Below are 17,146 nucleotides of genomic sequence, written 5' to 3'. Positions count from 1 at the left end.
CTTTTTTCGGTTCATTTAGCTTCAGAAGCTTTAGCTGTGTTGTTAAGACGAATTTGAATCACATCAATTAAATTCCAGTGATTATAAAGCAACCGGCAGTCTCATTCCCAACTCATCACATACCAACACTTTGTCACTGCCCCTTGGCAGCTCACTGAGATGCACGTGCACATGGTAGGTTTTTCAAGTGACTTCAGTGTAAACCCATCTGTGGCTGTATAAGACGTCCCAGGCTGTCGACATAGTATGAAGTAGAGGGAAACACCGGAGTGGATTTTCTCTACTGTCCTGTTCCAATCCTGGAAGAAGAATGCCATGTCCCATCTCGTTCCCATCAACCCACTCTCAACACACAACATTACAGGCTTTTATATGTATATATAAATTGACCTATTGTTATTATGATTCCCACTCCCGCCCACAATTTTCCCTGTCCTATTCCAGTCCTGTGATGAAAAGTGAAATTGACTCCAGTCCCACAGGAATCCCAAAAAAATGTCAGCCTCTAGTATAAAGAGGGAGAAAGTTCACACATAAAGGTGGAGGGGTGGATGTTTGGCTCAAACAAACACACGACTTTCACCCAGGAGACTGGGGTTCATGTCCCATTTGAAACCAAAAAGTTATTAACAGTGACATATGTAACATAACGTACATATTGTAATATAATGTACATAATGTAACGTAACAAAACATAATGAAGAATTATGAAATGAAATATGAATGAAATGAAATATAATGTTAACCTAAAGCGACATCTGCAACGAAATGAACCATAATGTAATGCAATGTAATTTAACATGATGTAACGAAACGAAATGGATTGTGTCATAATGAAACGGAATGGAACACAACAGAATACAACGTAATGTAAAATAGATATTGTGACCCCAAACATGGTCTTATTCCAAACCTAGCCAATTCATTTTTGTGCTTAAACCTGACCAAAATTGCGACCTTCTCACAGCATTAATCATGTGTTAAAAAGGTTTTCTGACCACGTCCGATACAGCCACTAAACTGTACCTTATGCTTCAGTATCGGACGGCATTCAACGGTAACAAATCATTGGTATGTGATGAGCTGGGATGAGAAAATGGCATGGAAAATAAGTTGTGTAAATTGTTTATGAAGAAGTAGGAAAAAATGGTTGATGCTGGTCTAATATTGAAATTATTCGGGTCCTAAACATCCATTTCTCTTCTGTTATCCATTGCTATTTAGTTTCAATTAGTTGATTCCACGATTTAACATAAAATCTGCTGCTCCAATGATGAAATTTCCCCACGGGCATCATTAAAGTTACATCTGATGTCATCTGCACCATGTGGGTGCGTGGTCCCTCATCCAGCAGCGGGCTGCTAGGATGGCGGTCCGGCAAAACAGAACAGAGGGAGCGTTCACTGGCGCTTACCTCAGCTCGAATCCCCTGTGGTTGGGGGTTTGGAACAGACGCTCATGACCCTCGATGCCAACTAAGTCCCTGCAATCTGTTCCCACAGCTAGAGACAACTGGTGTGTCTGCATGTGCGTTTGATGGAAAACCGGAAATCAAATTTGGTGCGTGTGTGTGTCAATATGGTACTGTACGTATGTGTGGCCAGAAGTATGAGCTTCTTGGTTTTACACCAACAGAGAAAGCAATATGTCGTGTAACTCCACTGCTGAGACTTTTGAATTGAATAGAACTGAATAGGGGGACTGTGGGACGATCAACAATGTGTGTGACGCATGTTGACAGGCTGACGCAGACTATGAGTGTGTGTCTGTGTGTGTGTGTTTGAAGAACAGTGAGTATTTACCTTGGTGATGTGTCATAACAGCGATGTGCCAAGCTGAAGGTCGCTGCGTCTTTCAGGATCACTGTGAGTAACTCTGGGTGAAGCACGTACATCCCTCCCTCCCTTTCCTCTTATTCCTCTCTTCATTCTTCTTCTCTTTTTTAAAACCCTTTTTATCCATTCCATACCCCTCTTTTTGTCCTTATTCAACAACTCTCTCCCCCTAAAAACTCTCAATTCACAGACAGACACGCTTTTTTCCGTCTTGTCAGAAATGGAATACAGTATTCATAAGTATGTTTTCATTTAACTGGGCATACACTGTATGATTTTAGAAATGTTGTAGTATCTGATTTAAAGGCAAAGCTCATGATTTTGCTCACACAGTATGGTCTGATTGTCAAGTGCAGAGACTAAAACAGCCTGGCCTCTGCGGGTTGTTCTGTCAATAAAGATTTGTCTGAATGCTCTGAGGCAGGGAGGTGGACATCCTGCCATGATCATCTGTGTCAATCTGTGTGCCCAAACCTCTAAAAAAAAACAAAAAACAAAGCAAACAAACAAACAAAAAAACAGAGGTGCCAGCGAATTGGAGAATTGGTTAGCTATCTGCATTTTACTGTCCGTATTTCCAGCCCAGTTGATGCATCGTCTTGCCGTGGCAATTTTGGATGCTCTGTTTGCCACTTCACGCGGGTGCAGTGAGAAAAAAAAGGCGCTGACCTTGGGAATCAGCTCTGCTTCAAATGTGACCTTTCCATTCCCGTTCTTGTTCATGTGATATCTCCGGAACACATGGATGGAATTCATTCAGATTTGATACAGATGTCCACTTGGACTCAAGGATGAACTCAAGGATTAGAATCAGGAAGTGAAAAGTCAAGGTCACTGTGACCTTACAAACCACATCTTTGGCCATAACTCAAGAATCCATACGCTAATTTCACACAAATGTCAGTCCTCTGTACTGGAACACAGAATAAGCACTAGAATCTCTTTTTCACAAAAATAGACTTTATACCTTTTATTAAATTCCTTCAAAGTCTTCACTACATATATTACATGAGTCCGGACAGACAGGGATGTAAACTGCTATTTGACTAGTTAGCAGAAGCATATAACCATGAGGCTGTATGTCTAGTTTTTTGTCAAAAAAAAAGAAAAGAAAAGAAAAAGAGAATACCAGTTTCTATACATTTCCAGCTGTCATTCTTGCAAGCTGCTTACAGTATGAACATCCAGAAAGACACTTTCCCCTGTGCACCAGGTGCCAAACATGTCAACAGTAACTAAATATAGCAGTCAGGGAATATTTATGTAACATGTCTCAATGACAAATGCCATCACTTTAACAGACACATGAGGCTGGCGATGTAATTTTTAAAAAATGTACATGTATTTATTGATTTCTGTCAATGCTTTTCTTTGTTCTCCTTCATACCGAAACAAAACTATAAGATCCAAGTCTCACTTCATCTTCCCTACCCAATTAACAACCATGGCACATATAGAGGGCACACACACTTTAATAATAGATGACTTCAACAGACCTACGAGTCACAAGTTCAGGCCTGTTAGCATCGTAAAGAAGCAAGCAGTGATTGTAATATTTTCAGAAAGGTGTTTTGAGGAAAAAAAAATGTTCAGATGCATTGGTTTGTCAGTTTACAGCAGCTTAATGACTGAAGAGGTCTAACAGTTAACACATCAGCCCCCACTGTGTGACTGTGTGCAATTAGTCTGAAAAATCACATGATTGATTTCCTGAGAAAGAAAGTCACCAGCTGATTTTTTAAAAATAGAACAAAGACACAATAAGGATACACACTTTTGTATGTAGTAACAATTTTAAATATGCTTCAATTTTGGTTGAATTTTTCTTAGTTATTCAAATATCCACTCTACCATTTTAAATTTGCTCCATCTTTTTCTTGACTTGATGTTCCGATAAAATCAAACATATTTAATCTAGGGATGTGCGTGATTAGTCCCTACATGATTAAACGTTGCCAACCTTGCTAGTTGGCACCAGAAATACCAGTCAGTTACACTATTTATTAATATTTTATTCATGCACAATGCCAGTTAATCATTGTCCCTAAGATGTTATGCAGCTGCTCACCACTAGTCGGGGCTGCGGCCCCATCAGATGGCAGCACCTCTCGCTGTACATCATAAGTGTATATGCTCCGATGGCTCAGGCTACCCCGCATGTTTTTGCCAGCAAAGTCGGACAGATGAAAGTTCATAAAACCAGCTCGGTTTGGCAGTGTTTTAATCTAGAAAATTGAAATAATGTTGAATGTGGACTGTGACAGAATAAACTGGTATATAACCACTTGACTGGGGCAACGTGACCACATTAAGCAGAGACATGGACGTCAACCTGCAAGTGGAGCAGCAGCTGCTGCTAGCACTGCTAACATTAGCCACACTGTTTGTCAAGCTGGCAGCTAACATAAGCTCTGGGTTGCTTACCCACGCATACTGTGTACATCCTCTTTGGCCTGAAAAGGTGAAGCATTTAATGAATTGTCATGTTTTGTAGGTTAATGTGCAACGTTTTCATTGCACAGCGCAAAGTGGCACACATTTCAGTGGCATTTAAAATACAATTTGGTGATCGTAGACTGTGGTTAACAGCTGTAGATGGCTCTTAATATACACAGTAACTTTTCAGATAGTGTTTAACATTTTCAATTAATAAATTGTGCTCAATTTTCACTGTGTTCTGATTGATTAAATTTAGCATTTAATTGACAGGGAAATTAGTCACCAGGAACATCCGTAATTTAATCTCATCAGGCGGTAGGTGTGCGCTCTCCAGCACCAAACAGGAAGTTGGAAATCAGGTAATTACTTTGGTAACATACATGATAGACAATTTAATGAGTCTGTTCAGGAGTTCAGGAGACAAAATCCTACAGGTAAAGTTTTTACCTAAATTCATTTTATCTCGTAAGGAACAGTTCATATGTCATATTTCTTAAAGGGAATTTGATGTTGTTGTTTTTTTATTTAATTAAAACTGCTAATATGTATATTTTTGTAAACATTTTGTCCTCATTACAGAAACAGGTGACTGCTAAAGTATGATAAGCTTGTCTGACGTGGACTGCTGTAGGTTATTGATTTGATGAATAATGTGTGGAATTCAGGGTTTCACAGAGAAGTCAACTAGTCCACTGTGGACACTGTGGATCACTGTAGACTGTTCACCTGTGGACAGCCATGTTGAATGATCAGAATTTAGGGTATTTAGAGAAGGAAAGACTCCCACTATCTCTCTGAGAAAGCAGTCACATTGTTACAGCAGTCGGACAGTATCTCCTGCTCAGACAAGCATGCTGTTTTGTCCAATCAGATTGAGGTTTATTTGTAAACTAGTCAAGTAGTTGACTACGTTTTGGCAGTTGTCGATGACTACTAAAATGCAGCAGTTGTGAATGTCCTTGCTTGTATTGATTACTGATTACTGATCAGGCTAATTTTCAGCCAGTAGTAATCAGTTTCTAACAGCAGCATGCACTATATGGTTACCTTTTATCTCCTTTGGATATAAATGTACTGGAACATGGTGACTTTCCCTTGACATCAAAGGGTTAAAAGCACCTGCATCTGCTTCCTGTGCTGCCTGCAGCCCCCTCAGAGACGGAGAGACAAGCAGTGTGTGTGTCTGCAGGCGTGAGTGACAGGCACAGACTGAGCAAATGCATCTGTGTGTGACTGTAGTTTATTCTCCAGGGTTTCAGCCTCTGCATTGTGTCAGGATATTTTAGAGGCTGTGATTGCAGCCTGGCTGAAGCGGCAAAGCTGTGAAACAGTGATGTGTTAGGGAGCGGTCCACACACCTTTCATTTCCTGTTCTTGCTGTCAGTCAGCTCTCCAGCTGTAGGTGCGCCAATGCAATGATGTTGAGCACAGATGGCTCAGCTGCATTCAGGATCAAATTGGGCCTGTTTAATGCACATGTACATAATTATAGCTTTTCTTTCAGAAAGGCAGATACAACCACTGGGATGCACACTGCAGGTCCTTTTCTCAGCTGAGCTTACAAAATCCTTTAACATTAGGAGAAATTAAGACATTAAGGACCCAATCACACAAGGTGCAGCGAGTAAGCTTGAAAATGAGACCCCAAGCTGAGAAGTGTCCTTTTGTTGCTAGGCAACTGCAAGATCAGTCAAACACATGTTCTTACGCGTCTATCTTAAGTTATGGGCTAAGATAATTTCTCTAACCTGTATTTCTAAAGCTGAAGCAATCAATATTTTTGTTTTAACAATTTAACAGATGATCAAATGTCTGTTTAGTGTGAAAGGTGTCTCTTTAGGGCTGTGTGACATGGCTTACAAATCATATCTCGATAGTTTAGGCTATTCCACGATACATATCTCGATATAGACATTTTCTCTAAAATAACACTGTAGATTCTCAAATAGTGTTACTTGTTACCTGTGTTACTGGATGAGCCTTTCTCTCACAGGAAGGTTGGCTTGTGGGTAACCTGGGTGACGGACGTCTAGACAAGTTTGTTGTGAAAGTGAGCTAGTTAGTGAGCTGCAACAGTCAGGCTAAAGATGATTAAAACAGCCAGAAACCGGAGGTCTTCCAGATACATTTTGGAGCTGGAAGCCATGAATGGAAGTAACAAATGTGATTAGATGTTTTTCTCTAGATGAATGACTGCTTAGTTTTTAACAAACCAGCTCTGCTGTGAAGAGTACAAGAAGACACTGTAGTCACGTTACATAAACAGAGACATTTTATTTAATTTAATTGGCAGCAAACACAACAGCCTGTCAGTAACTATTATTGCAATCTGAGCTGATCTACACATTTTATGGCTGACTGATGTAAAGTAACTGCCCCTCAGCAGCAACCAGCAAAATTAGCAGCATGTAACCACTGCTGGAGTAAAAGAGACGTGGTTTGGGAAGTGAGTTGCTGCCCTAAGCAAAGGCCTTTAAGAATCTCAGGTTCTTGTTCACAAGTGATGGTAAAAAGACTGTAAAAAGATTGACAGGTGGATTGATGCAGCGTCATCAGTAATACGGGTGTTGTGCCAGACTGTTTATTGCCTGATCTATGTTCCAACCCTCACCTATGGTCAGGAGCTTAGTGACCACAAGAACGAGATTGTGGATACAAGTAGCTGCAGTAAGTCTACTTTATAGGGTGGCTGGGCTCAGCCTTAGAGAGGAGGAGAGAGGAGCTTGGACTTTTGGGGAGCTCGGTGTGGCATCTGACTAGGATGCCTCCTGGATATCTCCCTTTGGAGGTTTTCTGGGCACGTCTGGGCAGAGACCCTTGGGTCTTCAGACTTAGAATCCACTGGGGGGGGGATTACATCTCTGAGGAGAGCCACCTCTAGAATACCCTACTTAGCTGCTGCCACCATGACCTGACCCTGGAAAATGGAAGAAAACTCCCAGAAAAAAGTATTTTCTGCTGCTATCACAGTGTGATTGCCACAACAAGTGTGCTGCAAAGCAACAAAGCTAAGATGTAGTCAGTACCATCGATAACATGATCCTTAAATACATCCTCATAGATGGTTAGGTGTATTTGCTTTTGGGCACTTCCTAATATAGACTGATTTTACACCTGGGTGTTGCTTACTATTCAGCTCTATCTAGCCTACTGTGCGGTGCTTTTATGCATATGTATTATGAATACCCTGCAGAGACACCGCTGCTTTGTTGTTAATTGAAGGGAACATTACCACGGGACAATTAATTTGATAGTAGCATCAATCAATGCACAAGAGACAGAGTTAGTGAATGCAGTATGTGGGTGTATGCCCTAGTGATGACACTCTTTCCTGCTCTCTTTGTGCACGCGCGCGTGTGTGTGTGTGTGTGTGTGTGGTATACAGTAGTTTATGGTTTGGTACTTTATGTCTGTGTAACTCAATCCAAAGGAGCCTATTTGTAGTACTTACCACATGAAGGGAAAATCGAGATAGGAGATAGTTTGTCAGGAGCAGGAAAGAGAGAGGAGCCTCTGTGGACTCCAGTATTTGCTACAATACATTTTCTCAAACTCCAGCATAAAATGAACCATTATGCACACGTCAGCAACTTTGTGTGAAGGTTCATTTAGCAGTGATGTTTGGTTTGAACCAATTTGACCTGCGAGTATGACGTTCTCTCTCTCATGATAACTCTCAATGTGACATTACTAAGGCAGTTTTGTAAATTTGTGTGTATTTAGGCTGCTAATAATAATGAATGAACAAAGGGGGGAGGGCCCTACTGCAGACAGACACACACAGGGCAAGACGGGCAGGATGAACAGGATGTTACTTGAGGCAGTGGTCATGAAGAGTCAAACATATCCAGAGGGTGCTGCACTGCTATTCTCTCTCAATGCATTTTTGTTACACTGATCCACCAGCAGAGGTAGTGACAGAGCCAAATCAATGTGTAACGCATGTTCCCTACTTTAGGAAAGATTTTTCTCGTCATAGTTCAAGACAACAGACAACTAGTTTTGCATGTTTTTGATTTTAATCTAATTATTTAAATGCATATTTTTGTGACACAAAGTAAGCTGCCTGTTAAATGTTAATGGGAAAAAGGGTAATGACTGAATGTGCTGGAACAATTTGCAAGGAGACTTTGTAGTAGGACTGCTAACTGAGCTAACTAGCTAATGGCACAGATAGCAGCAGTGCACCAGTGACTACTGTGTTATGAGAGAAAATGTTCCAACAATTCAATGCCAGCATGCTGTCTAAAATTACATACTGTGACAGCATTATAGGAGTATTGTTCGGTTCAGTGCAAAACTAAAGACAGTGTAGAGACAAGCCTTCGTTGTGGCAGTGTTGCATGATGTTGCAATCCACTAGGAGAATCCAAATGCAGAACACAGACTCAAAAGGCAGTGACAAAAAAGGGGTATTATTGCAATGCTTTTTGTTTTCACCTTGGATGGAGCCAAGCTAGCCGTGTCCCTGTTTAGCCTTTATGCTAATCTAGGCTAACCATCTCCAATCTACAGCTCTACCATATAACTGTAAAATTAGCACATATGCAGATTTTTTAAAACTTGGCTAACCCCATAAAAACCCATTGCCATTGATGCATTTGCCTTGTTTTTGTTTTCTGATGTGCGTTTCTGAAGTCTCTGTGTTCAGCTCTCAGTACTTTTGTAGCTCCTAACTGAATTTCTGTGGTTTTAAGTTTAGTTTTTCTTTTGCATTCCTGTTTGTACTTTCAGGTCTCTGCTTTATTTTACTGTTTCATGTTCACTATTGGCTGGATAGGAGTCGTGTTAAGTTACTGCTGATGAAAACATTTCCTGATTTTGCTTTCATAATAAATCTTTTCGGAAAACAAAAGGATACAGGCCTGCATATCAGTTAAATACACAGCTTCAAATGGGTGCAAACTCTGCTGTGCTGGGCTGATGAGTCAAACCAAGTCAAGCCAAGCCATACATGTATGGAGAGGGGGAAAAAAGCTGCCATTATCGATGGAGGTGACAAGCCTTCTTTGCCTCTGCTAGGAAAAAGGTTAAAAATTAGCATGTCCATCCAGGTGTCATTTTCCCATCACTGCAGATCCTGGAGCCAATAAATACAGACTGCTGCACAGATCTTGTTTTAGTTTTTTTTGTCCTATGTAACAGGGGCTTTAGAGGTGGTTGTGTGCATATATTCCACTTTGGGCAGAGGTGTCTCTTGCTCACTGACCCTTTACTTGGCATAAGAGTGGTGTCAATTATCTCATCTCACTCTCTGAAAAGAGAATAAATAAGCATATTGTTGAACTGCTCTGTTAATTCAGAATTTTACTTTGTCCAGAAAGATTTAGCTCACTGGAGGTTATTTGCTTTTGTATTTTACATGTACAGTATCTCACAAATGTGAGTACACCCCTCACATTTCTGTAAATATTTAATTATATCTTTTCATGGGACAACACTGAAGAAATGACACTTTGATACAATGTAAAGTAGTCAGTGCACAGCTTGTATAACAGTGTAAATTTACTGTCCCCTCAAAATAACTCAACACACAGCCATTAATGTCTAAACTGCTGGCAACAAAAGTGAGTACACCCCTAGGTGAAAATGTGATTTCTTCAGTGTTGTCCCATGAAAAGATATAATTAAATATTTGTAGAAATATGAGGGGTGTACTCACTTTTGTGAGATACTGTATATTTGATTCATCATGTCCTGTTGGTGGAATAGCTTTCCTACCAGTAACCATGCTTGACATCAGAATTAATCAGGCAATCTACTACATGTCAATTAGCCTTTTCTCTTTTACAGCCACACAGTCATGACGTTGGCTGATCGATCTAGCGATATTTTTTCGACATAAATCTTGCCTGGTGCAGGTTTACTGTGTATGACTTGTAATGTGGATCCTCTTTTTTATGACGAAGTGGGTCAGGAAGGTGGCAGAGCCTTGGAATATTTGGCAAGAAAGTCATTAAGTGTTGACCTGAGGGCCTGGTGGATTATGGGATGCTACAGTACAGATAAATCAGTGACGCACACAGACACACACACAGACCTGGATGAACAAATGCAAGCACACGACACATGCACAACGTGGGGCAGTTGGGGCAGTCAGCAAAGGTCTCTGGCAAAGTTCGGCAGAAGCTAGCAGATTGTGTGGGTGTGTTCAAGTACAGGCTGTGTGTTAATGTGTGTGAGCATGCATGAGCTTGTGTAATGAGAGGCCGTGTGTGTGTGTGTGTGTGTGTGTGTGTGTGTGTGTGTGTGTGATCAGAGGTCCTGTGTTAAGGACAGGCCTGCTAACTAGGCCAACAGCTGCTTCCCTGGCAATTCATCTTTGAAGCCCTTTTTCCCTATTATTGCAACACAGGAACATTTTGCATATTAATGCAGCCAATATTCTAATACACTGACCATCACACACCACACTGACATGCACACACACCTATTTAAAATCCCTTTGTAAAAGCGTACACAAAAAAATACGAATCTCCAGGTGTCGGCTCCAAGCCTGCATTATGTGTCATGTATTCAAATGTATGCAGCTTATTCACCTTGTGTGTGTGTGTGTGTGTGTGTGTGTGTGTGTGTGTGTGTGTGTGTGTGTGTGTGTGTATGTGTAGCAGCGTGGGTAGTTATAATTGTGCATCACAGAAATAAGACTTCGTTTAAATTCAGAAAAGCCGCCACCCTGTCCCTCAACCACCTATTGTGTGTGTGTGAGGTGTGTGTCTTCCCTTTGATGGTGGACATGAGGCCAGTTCTCTCACTCAAAGAGATCCTAAGTTTCTGTTCTATTCTGTCTAGGGCCTGACTGATACCAGATTTTATGGGACTGATGCAGATACTGATATTAGGTAGTAAAAGAAAATTCCAGCAGATATTCTGTATACAGAGTATAATATACTGAATATAAAATGGAATGGCTGCACATGCAGATACAGCAGCCAGTGGCTCCCTCAAGCGTAGCTAATTTTCTCCCTCAATTGTTTTTTCAGCTTTATTGCTGAAATGCGCATCACCTATGAAACAAAACTCTTGTAGGCACTGGAAAAAGAAAGCGTGAGGTTTGGATTAAAGAGCAGCGGACCCTGGACGGACTGACAAATGCTGTCGACATCTTTCGAACAAGCAGTCAGATCAGCTGGATGCACCGCTGTGGGTGACCACCCTAGGAGGAGAGGAAGAGAGCGGATAAGAGCCATGCTGCAGCAAAATGCGACTCTGGCTAAACAACGAGAAATCAGAGACCGGTTTGCTTGCACAGAGAGACCTGCTCCATAGCATCTTGGATCAAGATGTTGCTGACAGGACGTAGCGTGCAGGACTCTAATAGGACGAGGGAAGGAGGACTGTGTTCACATTGACCAAAGTTGATGGACAATGTTTCCCAGAAGTTGAACTTTCAATTTGAAGATGTCGAGCATATTATCAAGACAATTCAACCTGACACAGATTCAAAGAATGCACTATAGAATTATTTCCTGTGTGTATATGCAGTGTTGTGCAGTGTTGTGCATGAACACGCTAACAGTGTGGCGTTCATTGAAGATTCTCATATTTTTGGTGAACGATGAACTGAACGGCTCAGTTTGCAGTTAATGAACGTGAATGTTGTTCATTCCTGAGAGAGATAAGGGTGCTCAAATATACATAAAAGACAATCTGTGTTATGTTCTGTTAAAAGAAGTTTTCATATAGTTGCGTATCAGACAACATATATATGCCAATACCGATATTCACCCATTTAGCTGTGATAGGCCAATATCAGGCCGATAATATTGGTCAACTCATATGTTGGGTGGGCCCTTAATTTGTCTTTGCTCAATATAACAAGAAAAATAACAGAAATTGCAGAGCAAAGGGCTGGGAAACTAACGCATGTATATGTGCACATACACACTATATACACACTATCCTCTCATTCACTTCCTGACACACTCTTCTCTTCCTCCATCCCTTCCTTCCTTCCGTCCGTCACTCTTTCTGACACACAGTGAAGTGCATTGAAGCGAAGCAGAGCACACAGCTGTGAACCAGCCCAGAGGCCTGTCCTTCTGTGTGTGTGTGTGTGTGTGTGTGCGTGTGTGTGTGCGTGTGTGTGTGTGTGTGTGTGTGTGTGTGCGTGCGTGCGTGCGTGTGTGTATGCGTGTGTGTCTGACAGCCTGGACCACTGAGACACAACCAGAGGCGTAAGCAGGTCAACATGAGAACGAGGGCAGGAAGGATGCATGTTTGGGGAAGAAACAGAGAGATGGAATAACACAGGTCGCTTCAAAGATCTGTCAGTGTTTCCTCTTTAATTAGAATATTCATCACTTTCACACACACACACACACACACACACACACACACACACACACACACACACACACACACACACACACACACACACATGCACTGACTGGTTAAGCTGTGCTTGAGGGTTGATAAATGACCACAGTCAGTGGTCAGCTTGGCTTCCTCTCCACAGCTGCTCTGCCACATGCTCACTTGGAGTTGTACAACATGTACAGCAGGCCTCCAGCTTCACTGTGGTAAACTGGCGGAAACGGCTGGTTATGCCGCAGCAGCGTGTGCTCACTGCAGTCTAAACAGAATCTCCCCTCAGCACTGGCACACACTGACATGCTGGGCTTGGTCATTCTGACGCGGGGGTGTTGAATATGAATATTCCACCTACACTGTTTAGCTCTGACTAGTGCAATAACAGCTGTGACATATCCTCCCTGTTATCCGGAGAACTTCTGATCAGCAGGTCCAGACTGACAGTTCCTAACACATATTATTCTGAAATCACATGAGAAAAAATATGGTTAACTCACTGTACAGCTGTGATTGAAACTAGGACCAAGGAGAATATAGTAACAAACAACAAATAAAAATGCTATGGTGGTGACAACAAAATATAAGTTACTTTAGGGATATTATACTGATGTTAAAAATTGAAGAAAAGAGTGTAAATCATTGTTGTAAGTCCCCTTAATGGCATTAAACATAGAGGTTCTACAATAGGGCTGGGCGGTATGGCATAAAATTTAAATAATGGTAAAATTTGAAGCATGGACCATAACAGTATGTATCATGGTTTATTAGTTTTTCTTGCATATTTAATATAGATGCTTCTGTAGGGGTCAAGTACTGGTATAGCAACTGAACAGCAGCTATTACTGTATTATTACTACATATTTCAAGGGCTGAGACCTTGTGGTTGGTTGGTCAGTTGATTGGTTGATATAGTGACAGAGTTCATTTAAGCCCCACCCACACCTTAGGGGTGTGGCTCCCTGCTGACTTGTACTGTGTGACTGCACCTCTAATCGCTTTCTGTCTGCTAGCAAACAACAGAAAGATGTCTAAAAGCTGCTACATGCTGAGATGCACTATCAATAAATTAGAGAACACAGAAATACATTTTTATAAGCTAGTGAGCCAAAAAAGTGAGTCCTTAGGAAGACAAAAGTGGAGACAGACTGTGGGATCCTGACACTAAGTGACATTATGCCTAAATTACAGTTGCTAATTTGACCAGACAAACTAGAAATTAAAGATAACTTGGCTATAAAAGGCCTGGTTTTGATCTTTGTTTGGTTAATTATAATCTTACCTCTTGATGCAATCACATGGTTGTTCATATTAAAGTATTTTGCCTCTGGCCACTCACCTCTCACAGAGTCGAGTTTGTCAGTTTAATTTTTCCTCTCTGGTACACACGGGGTGCTAAAATAATCCAGTGACGTGCTGGATTCTAATGTTTTTAGCGAGCTACAGTCACTTTGTGAGCTTTTAAGCACTTGGTTTCATGTTGTGGTGCTGATTTTTTCTCCCCCGGTGGGCGTGGTGTTCAAAGTATGATGCGTTGCGCTCTGTCTCTATGCTCTTTGACCAAATTCTCATTGGTTGGTCAGTCACTGGTGTTCCTTTAATAAGAAGAGAAGCACTTCTTAATCCATTATTGTCGAGGGTAGGATAATCTGTATGCAGACCAGATGTATTTTATTCCTGAGTGACAGGCTATTTACTGAACATTTTCTTGGCTCCAAACTAATCGACTCCATGTCAGCAAGAAGAACCAGTGCAAATTGTTACATCGCCCCCCCCAGCCACAGAGGGCAGAAGAGCTGACTGGATAAAAAGTTTATTTGATGACAATATGTGGGTGGATTTTACTCTGTCAGACTGCTTTATTAACGAGGGCTGGCCAGTAACCGTTCAAGCTCAGTGATGGATATAATCCAGGTCTCTGGGTTAAAATTTGAGAGCTGTAAATTGTGCCATGTTTTATGTTGTTTCAGTGGTTATTTTGTAGGTTAAGCTGTTGAATTTTGCGCTAGCATGTTGCTAATGTAGCTCTTCTCACAGGCAGAGTAATGTTGGACTAATGTTGTAATATTTAAGGACAGTCAAGTGAAACTATATGAATGTTAAGCCTCATCTGAAACAACTAAATAACAACAGTAGTAGGTTGGATTTGAACATTGTCGCTGGTGAAGATATTAATGTGTTTGGCAAGACTGTAAATTTTATTAGCACTCATTTAGACTATCTGATATGATGCATTCAGTGCACTGCAGCTTATTTAGTTCATATAGAGATAACTTGCAGATTTTTCTCATCGACCAAGTGATTGGTTGAAGTAGGCAAAATTTCAGTTGACCGAAATTTTTTTGATTGACTACAGCCCTACCTATTTTACATAGTACGGAGGTATTTTAATGTGCAAAACTGAAATAAAAGAAAAAATACAAAACCTTTCCTCAAGTATAAGTATTACCACCCCTTGTTAGACCTGTCATTTGAAATGATTTGCGGATTATTGTTTTCTGCTCATTGTCTGATGTTTTAAATCAGAACCATGTCCATAAAATAGAAGCTGCACCATTCCCTTTGTTGTGTGCACTGTAGTAAATTATCTGTACTTTCAGTGTTTTGGTGTATCTTATTATTAAGGATGCACCAATTGACCATCCAGAACCCAGAACAGCTGGTTTTCAGCATGACCGGCCCGTCAGCGTCACATATCTGATTCTGTACTGGTCATATTGACACACATGCTCTGCACAATGGTTATGTTATATGTGCAGCGACACAGACAGTACATCACAGCCACACACACTCAGACACATACTTGTGTGAAGCGGGTCTTAGCGATAGAGTCCAAAAACAGGATAAAGATGAGACAGACAGTCTACAAGGAGACAGAGCAGCTGAACAGCTGACTGTGTCGCTGAACAGCGGTAAACTTTCTAGCTCTTCATGCTAATGTTAGCCAGCAGCAGACTGCTGTTCACAGACTGACGGTTAAAATCTCACCTCCTTTTCTGTCCTGGCTGAAGAATAAACAACCTGTGTTGATGCGTATCCTCAAACATTTTTTCATTCAGACTTCTGCTTCTGTTTTTCTCACTGCAAAGGTTTCCTACAGCAAACAGTTGCACCACGTCTGTCTGCAGTTCATTTACATCTGCTTCCACTGGAGATCACATGTTTCTTACAAGATCTTATAAGACTGTGTGCGTCTTTAGTACAAAATGTTTGAGTATTCTGACGATTATAGTTCTTTGTAAGACTGGAATTGGACAAAACTCCAATCAGTTGGTCAGACCCATAAAAAAATCAGAATCAACCAAGAAAATCGCGATCGTTGCATGTCTAGTTATTATTGCACTGCAGCCTTTCCCCTGCTCTCTGTGTCGGTGCAGCTCCTTCACACACACACACACACACACACACACACACACACACACACACACACACACACACACACACACACAGACGGAGCGAGATAAGCTGACGGACTACAGCTAAGTCAAGTTGCAGTGAGTTAAGCTAAGGCAGGCCTCTATACTGGTCAGCGTGGTACAGTCAAAATTCATACGGTGGGGCAAATCCATACCATCCACCCCTACTTATGAACTTAAGTCTAAGAAAAGGAAAATTCCCCACCCCTGCCTTTCTCTTTTCTTGTTTAAGTTGTGACACCAGAGTTTGACTTTATAAAGACTTCATCTGTTTAGCTCCCAAAATCCAACTCATCATCAAGTTTGCTCCTCTATGATGTTAAAAATACTCGAGTCTCAGTAATTCAGGAAAAACTCTTCATCTCGCAGTCGGCAGTCACAGCAGTGTTTCCCTCAGCAGTGCCTGTGCTTTTTTTAAGAGCCAACTGCCAACATCCTCTGAAAGCTGCAGCCACCAGCTAACTCAACCAACTGAAGCCAATAATCTGTAAACAAGACATATTGCAAAAGAAAAATGTGGCAATGCGGGCCTGAGTATATATCACTGAAAAAGAGAAGGACCCCTACTGAGAAATGAGCATTAATATCACAGTTTCGTCCAATTTGGAAAAATCCGATCACCGTCAGCACATAGAAATGTTTGGGTGGAGAAACACCGACCAGTTTGTTTGACAGATACTGAGATATTGTCTTCCCAAGCTGACATCCTTGTCTCAGACACTCTGCCTCTGTTGCTACGACAAAAGAGCTTCTGGCATTGAGACGGAGCGGAATTCACTATCAATTTGGATTATGGCTTCTTTTTCCTCTAATCAGTGTAATTATGTGTTTGGTAGACAGTGACAATATTTGTTCCTACAAACTGCCACATCATTCAGCTGCAAGCGTGCTGCTGAGATACAGAAAGGGTCACAACTGGAGAAAGCAGGGAAAACAATGCATCTGCTTTTCCTTGTCAACGTACTGGATACATTTACTCTTTGACAGTTCATTTTTATAATGGTGTTGCATGGAGGAGCCTCTCAGATTCTGTGACTGAAAACGAAACTCCTTTCTTACCTGAAAGCATAAGAATTTTAAAAAGATGTTTTGCAGCCAGAGCAGATTCAGGCAGACTGACATGTATGTGGTAACTGTCACAAAAAG

The 17,146-nt window shown here is 41.2% G+C and overlaps 1 protein-coding gene across 1 annotated transcript in view; it reads left to right on the top strand.

Moving 5' to 3' along the window:
- LOC146315848 (uncharacterized) overlaps positions 1–17,146 on the top strand; it is a 50,872-nt gene that overhangs the window by 28,515 nt on the left and 5,211 nt on the right. The gene's annotated exons all lie outside the window — the stretch shown is intronic.

The sequence above is a fragment of the Lutjanus erythropterus genome, chromosome 14 (genome assembly GCF_056507025.1).
Source record: "Lutjanus erythropterus isolate fLutEry1 chromosome 14, fLutEry1.hap2, whole genome shotgun sequence".
In the NCBI taxonomy this organism is placed as follows: domain Eukaryota; kingdom Metazoa; phylum Chordata; class Actinopteri; order Lutjaniformes; family Lutjanidae; genus Lutjanus; species Lutjanus erythropterus.
This window is presented reverse-complemented; position numbering and strand designations above follow the sequence as displayed.